Source organism: Tamandua tetradactyla, chromosome 14 (genome assembly GCF_023851605.1).
Source record: "Tamandua tetradactyla isolate mTamTet1 chromosome 14, mTamTet1.pri, whole genome shotgun sequence".
NCBI classification, from domain to species: Eukaryota; Metazoa; Chordata; class Mammalia; order Pilosa; family Myrmecophagidae; genus Tamandua; species Tamandua tetradactyla.
The window spans coordinates 12455877-12462236 of NC_135340.1; the positions used below are offsets into that span (position 1 = coordinate 12455877).

At 31.8% G+C, this 6360-nt stretch overlaps 1 non-coding gene across 1 annotated transcript; it reads left to right on the forward strand.

Annotated features, from left to right (window-relative positions):
* Nucleotides 1-6009: 6009 nt before the first annotated feature.
* On the forward strand, nt 6010-6116 carry LOC143656701 (U6 spliceosomal RNA). The gene has a single exon (XR_013162604.1). It is a non-coding gene; the product is annotated as a U6 spliceosomal RNA (small nuclear RNA).
* Nucleotides 6117-6360: the final 244 nt, after the last annotated feature.

The following is a 6360-nucleotide window of genomic DNA, read 5'->3' on the forward strand; positions in this document are numbered from 1 at the left end:
GTAACAGAAGGGAAACTCACTCTTATTTGAAGTGAAATGAAATACATTGTCAAGCATAGATGTACTAAGTAGATATTAAGGGTTGAAGGAACTCTCCATGTGTGTTTTTAACATGACTGATTCCATCGCCTTTACTTGTACTTTTTCAATATAGAGTGTCAAACAACACACGAATTACCCAGATTGATTCTTCCAAAGTTTGATTTTGTGGTCAGAATTTTGTTGTAAGCATGTTTATAAAATTGCAATTTACAAGTCATTTTTACTATTTTTGTTTTGTCTTTGGGGGAAGTACCATTTCATTGTTCTAGTCTTTGAACTGCTGAGCTAAGACTCCAGCATAATGAAAAGTAGGAAATCAAGCAGGAAAAGGCTTATAGCCAATGGCTTTGCAAAGTGTTTCTATAACTACCTTACAGATCGCTAATGCTAGATGTATAAATGCCTCCTCAGATTGGCATGAAAATATTGAAAACTATTCAGCTGCTAGCAAGTTTTAAAGGAAAAGCAAGGGATTAGAAGTCAGGACACCTGAATTTTATTCCAAATTCTGCCACCTTCATCTCTTGCCACTCTGGTTACTAAAGGCTTCTCATGTAAAATGAAGGGATAAAGAAAACAAATCTCTAAATACCAAATATTGTTTGCAGCTTCCAAAGAATTGCCTGAAAATATGTTAATGTCATTGACAAAAGAAAAACTCTGAGTTTCCAAAATAGATACAGACTTTTCATAATTTAGGTCACATAAGGAAAAAAAAGGAGCTACAACAGGTGTTTAGTTGTGAGGGCACTTGCCTAGGGCTTTAGACAAACTTGACTAATTAATTACAAACAACATAGCATCTGTTACACAGATTTTAGAATATGCTAAATCTGTTCACCACTATTCCAAGTAAAGCAGATTTCAAATGGAAAAAAAATACAAAAAAGAGTAAATCTTTTAAATATAGTCATTTTAGATATGCATTGATTATCTTGAGATTTCTTTAATGATATTTTATAAATATACAACAGTCACCCAGAAGAGGATAAATGCAAACGATAAGCACATTTATACATTTAATAAATATGTATTATTCATCAAGGTGAGGTTGTGCAGTAAGGACATAAGATGGCAAACAAATGATAGCTTCATTTGGTCCTTCTGCAGACCAGCTTTTGTTGAACTCCTGAAGACTCATATTCTTGAGAAGTTAAAGTTCCTTAGCAGTTAAGCCAAAAATACATGAAACAATGACTACAAAAATGTGTTTTTTTGCATGAAGCAATGACTAGAATTTTTTAAAATTTTACATAAATTTGTCTATTGCATAAAGTAAAATATATTTACAATGGTTTAGCAGTTTTCACTGAAGTTCAACCCTAAAGTAAAATTCATATTGAAAAATCAATGTTGCTTTATTTAAAAATTGTAACAGAAGAGTCTTAATAGTGAACTTAAAATTAATAGATATATATAATGGTTGAATATTGTCTGAACAATTCAATCTTCTGTTTCATCTGTCATTGAATATCAAGATTGGAAATCAAGATTATTCATGGGGGGAAAAGATGAATCATGTCTGAAATCTAAATGTTCCCCAAGTAAATGAACACCAGTCAGATGTTCTCCAACTAATATTTTTCTCTTATTTTTCTGTGACATTGACTGTGATGGAATGAAAATATTTTTATTGCTCGTATCTCTTTCTATTGTTAAGCACACTCTTTGTACATATAACAATAACACCAATCACGAGATTATACACAAGATATATTATTGAATATATTCATTGTGGTAAAGTTTGATTGTGATTCATAACACCACAGTTTCCTTCTAACCAAAATCTTACATTTCCAACATGACTAATGAGGTTTACCAGCACACTCATTAGGCGAAACAGAGTGAAACTAACTGTTCTCAAGAGTGAGTTAAACTTTGCCCCAACCTGGTTAACAAAGTATTAAACAACTTGGCCAAATAGTTGCAGGCTACTTCACTTTCTAAACCGTTGATAAACTCATCAAATCATTGTATTTTCTAAATCAGATCTACTGATTCTATGTCTTCCATCAATGCAACAAAAGTCTTGCCTGTATTTTCCTGAGTTTGCTCCACCAATTTGATGTTTATATAACTAAGCTTTGAATTTCTTGACTCATATGTCATTGGCTTATTGTGAAGGACAATAAACTGAAATTAAGAAAATAGAAATACATTGTAGTGTAGATTTCATTGGCTTACTTGTGGTATTTAGATTTTTTAATGTCATTTTTAATACCCATAATATGTATTTTTAGATTCATACTTATTTATATAGAGATATATGTGTGTGTGACATGTATGCATGAGTGAAGCTCTGGAGGTCTGGAAACAAATGACATATTTGTGGTTTGAAAACAAATGATAATAAATTCAAGTAAATAGATTTTGACTTTTTTTTATATGGGCAGGCACCAGGAATCGAACCCGGGTACTCTGGCATTGCAGGGAAATATTCCTACCTGCTGAGCCACCGTGGCCCACCCCAGATAGATAGATTTTTATAGGGTTCTGTAGTTTCCTCTATATTCAGATTAGGAAAAAATATGATTGAATAGGCACTTGGAATTCTGAAACCTGTTACATGTGTGACATTGGGCATGTTAATTAACATCTCTGAACTTAGTTTACTCAGGTATAATGCAAAGCTTTATAACATAGTTGTTATGCAAATTAAATACAATTAAGTATGCAAAATTGTTGTGGTGTGAGAAAAAAGATCGTCTGTCTATGACTCTGGGTGTTCATTCTAAGGAATATAGAGAGAAGCTACTTAACCTCAGTTTTCTGAGGGACTAGTGACTATTTTTTTTTCCTGAAAAAAGAGATTGTGCCTAAACTTAAGTTCTCTTGAACTTCAAAATTCAAAGGTACTGATTTCCTCTAAATCTATAGTACTGAAATCCAGATGATCTATGTCCCAGAATTCTACTTTCCTCTCCTCTGATATGCATGCATTATTACATTATGCTTTTCTTGTGGGAAGACAGAAAATTTGGTAGCGAGAGAAGGTTTCCCCAGGGAATACATAAATATCCCACTTATCAAACAAGATGCCCCAGCTCCAGCACATGTGTCTCTAGAGACAATAGTGGGATTGAGAATCTGAAAGGTCTCTTCTTCTGATATCATTATAAAGTCTATTCCTTTCTTGTAGAACCCTGTTGCAGGAGATATAATAGCCTAGAAAGGGGCCTCTTTGAATGTTAGGTACCTACCACAGTGCTTGGCACACAAGTGATTCATAAATGCTAATTGTTTTCTCATGATTTATTACAGGTGGCAATAATATAAGTACTATATTATCATCTTTGAATAAATTCAAAGAGTGGTGGGAGTAAGTTGGAAGTTAGTTTCTTTTGCAGAAAATTCACAAAATAATTTCCTGTTAATTTGAGACTGAACAAGCTGCCTTGCTTTCTTCTAAAAATAGAAACAGATTATCTATGGATATATAACATATTTACATTCATAATAAAAGCCAAATGAAAAAAAAAGTCAAATGAATTATTTTTTCACATAAGGAAATTAAATTATACATCAAAATAATTTGACAGCATCATCTCTTGCTTCTATGTGTGTCATGATCTTGGATACATACTTATGTTCCTAAACGATAGATTTGAAGTATATCACTATTTTCAACAGCCATTAAGAGGAAGAATTTCATAAATTTGCTTACCTCACACTGAAAGCCCGATCAAGAAATGTTTTTCACTTATTTTACTTTATATTTAATACCTTATAAAAGTAGAGAAAAATGTAGGTAACATGTAATTTAAAAAAACACAAAATGAACAATGGACATCCATGCACCCACTGACAAGGTTAAGATGTAGTTTTTAAAAACACCAATGTATGTGTAAAACCATACGTATTCTAAGTGCTAAGCATTCTTTTTTCCAGTCTCAAAAGATAGTTTCTTATTTTTTGTGTGTATATATCTTCCTATTGCTTTTCTTTGCTGCTTTCTGCATGAGGTAAAACTGCTAGTTATTTCTCCCAAATCTTATGTCCCTTTTCCCTTGGTCAAGAGCCCAAGTTTTATTACAGGTGACAGTGATATTAGTAATCCATTTATTAATTAATGCATTTCCCAGCTACCTTTGAAAACAAAGGTAACCACTGAGTTGAAAGATCCAAACAAAAACCTGGTTGGGGCTCCCAAGAGAGGTCTTTGCCATTTATACTTTTTGTTTCCCATCTCCTTATTACTTCCTGGAATATGGTCTTGATGTCTGAGCTTCAACAAATATACCTTGAACTTAAACATAGAGGACAATGCTGAGGATGGGACAACATCAAAAAGAAGGCAAGAATTTTTAGTGGAACCTCCATGCAATTCCCGGAGTACTCACCTCCACTCTTCTCAGAGGGAAAATAAAATATCAAAATAGGTGAGATGTCACAATGAGACTTATATTAGGTAGAGTTTAACACAATTCTTAGCTGCTATCTTCCATATACATTTATGTATAAATAATATATCCTTTTGTTTCTCATGGGCTTTGCAGTTTATCTAAATGGAATAATACAGACTTTTGTGACTTCTTTGTAACTTTATAGTGATATATAGAGACTCATTTAGTTACCTAATTTCCACTATTCTGTGAGATTCTCTTGGATTATATATATATAAAATCCAAGAGAATCTTGGATTATATATATATTATATATAAATACCAGTTAATTTATCCATTTTATTATTGATGTGGAATGGAGTTTGGTCCCAATTCTATATTTTTTAAAATTTTATTTTATTTTATTTTATTACAGGCAAGATTATTAGAAAGAATATTGAAAATCTCTGTGATTACATATGAAACTTTTTTTTCTCAGTATATATTATGAATGGAATTACGGGGGCACTGGTTATTGTATTTTCTAATATGAATAAAAGAAAAGCTGATTTTTCTAAATATTTATACATATTGCTGGAAGTGAAAGATCAAAATCCCCCTTTCTTGTCTCTCCTACCTCCAGAATTTCTTGGTTAATTTTAATCTTTTGATCTTATATATAAAATATAGAATAATCATGGCAAGTTTCATGAAAATCTTATGTATGTGTTTGATTGGAATTGCACTGAATCTACAAATGGATTTGGGGTTGTGAACAATTTTATGATACTGCAACAGTTTCTATAAATACAGTATATCACATTATCTAGGTTTTTAAAAATATCTTTCAAAAAACTTTTGAATTTTTCTGAATAAAATCATGCACATATTTTATCATACTTATTTCAGATAATTTTTTACATATATATAAATGGTGTGTCCTCTTTTTTATTTATTTTATCATCCCAAAACTTCATTAGCCAATGCCTAAAAATGCAATGTTGAATATAGTAAATGGCATAAAACAGTTTTCTTATTAATGATTAAAAGTAATACTTTTAAGTATTTTTATACATTGAGTTAAATTCTGCTATAGGCTTTTCTTAATAGTTACCCTTTTCAAATTAAGAGAATTTCATTTAATTTCTAGTTTATCTGTGAATACTTTTATCAGATTTTTATATCTATGTTCAGTGTTGAGACTGGCCTATGATAATCCTTTCTTTTACCTTGCCTATGTGAACAGTGGAGTTTCCATTATCCCAGTCTCATTATAAGAACAAACAAAAATCAAGTTGTGCTAGTTTGGACATACCTGTTCTCTGAGTATTTGTTAAAAGGCCAGATAGAAATTCTGGGAACTGTTTTTCCTTTTTGATGATTCTCAGTGTTTATCTTTCTAAAATTCATTAGAATGACCCCATGTAGGTCATTTCCATACAAAACTTGAGTATATAGTCCACTTCTATTCTTGTTAGTCTAACCTTCAGTTTTGCTACTGCTCCCTACTCTCTAACCCCGTGGTAGCAATCAGTACTCTGCTCTCTCTCCACCTGCTTAGGGTATTTCTCCAGAGCCTGCCTTTCTTAAAAGACCCCCCAGGGCTTCAGGATTTACTTGACTCTATTAAAAGCATATTGCTCCAGTGCTCGCTTCGGCAACACATACACTAAAATTGGAACTATACAGAGAAGATTAGCATGGCCCCTGCGCAAGGATGACATGCAAATTCAAGAAGCGTTCCATATATTTTTTAAAGAAATATTTTAAAAAATAGAAATAAGTACATTGCTCCATTTGAGCAATTATTTATCACTATTTTTGATGAGTCAATTTTGGCAGACATTTCAGAAGATAACATGAGAGACTGATGAAAAGAAGAGCAAGATTTATATGTTACATTTTAAGGCTATTGTTTCATTTATAAATAATATAATACATCTATTAACAATTTAATCAATGTGTGGCTGATAATGGCTTGTAGTGTTATCATTTC